Genomic DNA, 3,900 nt, shown 5'->3' on the forward strand with positions numbered 1-3,900 from the left:
AACATACCTTTTTTAACATAGTCGTTATGGGCATTGGTTTTGCTGGATTATGCATGCTTGTGAAGTTTTTATTTTTCATTTTAAAAAATCATTATTCAATTGGGAATGAAGGCAAGAGAGTTTATGTGTTTATAAAAATGTTTATAAATGTTTATAATGTTTATAAAAATGAGTAAATATAGCAAAAAGCTTAATGTTTTATAACCTATTTGCTGACATATTACTTAAAATGCTTAGGAATTCATTAGGAATATTCATCTATAATTTTATTTTTCCATTTTGTTTCTCTGTTTTGAACATCAATACTGTATTTTTTGTCAGAGAAAGAAAATGGAAGAATCCTTTCTTTTCCTACTATTGCCAATGGCATATAAAATGCTAGAATTAATTGTTCTTTGAAAGTTTGGTAAAATTCACTTACAAATCCATCTGTTCCTGGAATATTTCTTTCCTTGGGAGCTCATTTATTCTTTATTCCATTTTTCCTGATATTAGGCAATTTAATCTATTTCTATTTTATTATTCTTACTATCTTTATTATCCTCATCTTTATTAATAAAAATATCTTCTTTATTCTAGATATTTTATATTTTTATAATAATTAATCCATTTCATCTAAATTATTCTTTATACTAGCATACAATAGGACAAAATAATTCCCTGGATAATCCTCTGTTGATTTTCTTTATTTCATTTTCAATTGCTATGAATTCTCTTTTTTTCTATTGGATTGGAATAATATAATTTTCTTCTCTCTTTTTCATTTGGGTTAACTTTTTGATTATTTTTAAATAATTTTTAAGTTATATGCCAAATGTATATTAATTTATTCTTTCTTTTGCTGATGAAAGCATCAGAAGTTTCAAATTTTATCCTCAGAACTTTTTAATTACATCCCACAGGATCTGGTATATTGTCTCATAATTATTTTCTTCTATGAAATAATCTGTTGTTTGTATAATTTTTCTATTGACACACCAGTTAAAAAATTTTAATGAAATTTAATTTTCCCAAATATTGGCTTTTCTCCCCTCCTACTTCCCTTTCCCCCAGTGCATTGCAAGAACAAGAAAATCTTTGTAGCAAAGATGTTTAGTCAAACAAAATTTCTCACATTGGCCAGGTCCAAAAATTAATGTCTCAGTTTCCATTCTGAGTCCATCACTTCTATCAGGAACTGAGTAGAATACTTTATCATGAGTTCTCAGGAATTGTGGCTGGTCATTGTGTTGATTACAGTTCCTTTAAAACTTGTTCATCTTTGCCAATTGAAAAATGATCAAAGGATATGAACAGGCAGTTCTCAGAGGAAGAAATCAAAACTATCTCTAGTCTTATGAAAAAATTGTTCCAAATCACTAATGGTTAGAGAAATGCAAATTAAAACAACTCTGAGATGTCATCTCATACCTATCAGACTACCTAATATGACAAAAATGGAAAATGATAAATGTTGAAGGGACCAAGGGAAAATTGGGACACTAATACACTATCAGTGCAGCTTTGAACAGATATAACCATTCTGGAGAGCATTAGGAAACCAGGCTCAAAGAGCCATAAAACTATGCATATCCTTTGACACAGCAATACCGCTACTGAGTCTGTATCCCTAAGAGATCAGAAATAAGGGGAAATGACTTACCTGTACCAAAATATTTTTAGTGACTTTGTTTGTAGTGGTAAAGAATTGGAAAAAGAAGTTATCCATCACTTCGGAAAGGGATGAACAAGTTCTGTTATATAGTCATAATGGAATACTATTGTGCCATAAGGAGCAATGAACAAAATGAGTTCAGAAAAACTTTATATAAACTGATACAAATTTAAGTGAGCAGAACTAGGAGAAAAATGCATACCATAAAAGAAATATACAATGATCAACTGTGAAGGAGTAAACCATTATCAGCAAAGCAAATCTCTAAGATAACCATGAAGAATTCATGATGAAAATGCTCTCCACAGCCTCAGATCAAAGCATGTCATCTTCCATTATTTTTCCTTCATGAGATTTCTGTTGTATGTGTGATGAGTGACTTCTATCATGACATGAGCAATGTGGAAATAAATATTATATGAAAGTAAAGATATAACCTATATCAGACTCTTCATCACCTCAGGGAGAAGAGGGGAGGATACAGAGGGAGAAAACGTGAATTCCAAAATGTCAAAAAACAACTGTCAAAAATTGCTTCTACATGTAAGTGAAAAAAATGTAATTAAAATTATAAAATTAAACATCAGAGTTGTTTGATCAAGGGTATAAAAATTGAGGCAATTTAAAGTCATTTTATGATCTGCAGGCTGCCTTCATGTATGTATTTAGCCTACATTTATGCTACTGCTTGTGATAATCAAGAAACTTCTCATTAACCTGAGGTAATTTCTGCCTCCTGATTTTTATGACCCAACAATTATGGGGCAGAGGGACGGATTCCTTTGAAGAACTTGAGACAGCTGAGCAGAACCACTGTGTAAAAAAGCAGCTGCAGGTTGGGAGGCCTTGTGATCTAAAAACCTCCATGGTTGCTCCTACTTAGTCTGCCAGGAAGGGTAATCGAAAGCACTAAATGCCACCTTGTGGGCTTCTGGGGTGTATGTCATGTGCTCCAAAGGGATCTGGACAGTCAAAGGAACCTTCAGAGGCTCCTAGAGGAGACTGCTTTGTGTCTCGGTAAATCTTGGCCTCATCAGCCAAAAGAAAATGGGAATAAAGAGAATAAAAAACTTCTCTTTGGGAAAAAAATGAATTAATCCCATCCTTCTCTGAGCCTAGTCATGACCAGTGTCCCCTATATCTTTTGAAGAAGGACCTATGAAGGGGCGTGGTGTCGGGAGCGGGGTGGATGGGGGAGTAGTTTGGAGAGGCACCCTGAGGGGGACCGGGCTCTCCTGGGCTGGAGGACGGAGCAGGGCAGGCTGGAAGAGGGGAAGGCATTTCTTAACCTGACTGAGCGCCGCTGCCAGGAGAAGCTGTGGCCATCTACGGCCATACCAACTTGAACTTGCCCAATTTCCTTTGATCTTGGAAGCTAAGTGAGGTCGGGCCAGGTTAGTACCTGGAGGGAAGACCACCTGGGAATACCCGGAGCTGTGGGATTTTTCCTTTTCCTTCAGTCACACCCGCTCACCTATAGAGAGACACGCGCTTGCCCTGACAGACCGGGACAGGTACGTGGCCCCTCACATAAAATGGTCCTGGCACAGTTCCTGCCCCCTCACATCAACCAGCGCCTTGCGCCGTCAAGCGCGGGCTGCTGTTATTGATGGATGTCCTCACTTGGTCTCTGGATCCCTTCTTTTCTTCGTTCTTTCGTTCTTTCAGGGTGCCATTTTCTTTTGGTTTACCCTTCCCCGCCTGGGGCAGCCTGGCAAGCTGCTTGGCAGGCGAACCATTTCTAGGAAGTGCCCGTTTGGGCCAGGCGCTGGACATCCAAAGAAAGGGCAAGAAGAGCCCCTAACCAGCAGGAGTTCTCCACCTGGAGGGGTAGTCGACAGGCTCTGTGACCCGACGCGACGCAATACCCTGGAGGAAGATACCAAGGTTTCCAAAGGAAGGAAGACTGAGACATCGGGACCTGAGCTGGCACATAGAGTGAAGGAAGCCCGAGAAGGTAGAACGATTCCGGGAGAAGGCAGAACCTTCCACGCACCGGCAACAGTTTTCCGAGTAACTACGCACAGCTAAGAGACGCTGGGGCTGGCGCCACCTGGTGTGCGACGCGGCGCTGACGGAGAGCTGAGAACTGTGGGCATGCGCTGTTGTGGATGCCTTCCAGGCTCCCGAAGGGTCAAGTAGTGATCCCAGGATGCTGGGAAGATCTGCGTGCCCTGGACAAGTGGCCGGGCAGTTTGGAAGAAGGAGGAAGAGGCATTGGGCAGTAGCATGAGTATGTCGCTGTG

The 3,900-nt window shown here is 39.5% G+C and overlaps 1 pseudogene; it reads left to right on the forward strand.

Annotated features, from left to right (window-relative positions):
- The first annotated feature begins 2,978 nt into the window (after positions 1-2,978).
- Positions 2,979-3,097, forward strand: LOC123248276 (annotated as a pseudogene).
- Positions 3,098-3,900: the final 803 nt, after the last annotated feature.

This window comes from Gracilinanus agilis, chromosome 4, assembly GCF_016433145.1.
Source record: "Gracilinanus agilis isolate LMUSP501 chromosome 4, AgileGrace, whole genome shotgun sequence".
Classification (NCBI taxonomy): domain Eukaryota; kingdom Metazoa; phylum Chordata; class Mammalia; order Didelphimorphia; family Didelphidae; genus Gracilinanus; species Gracilinanus agilis.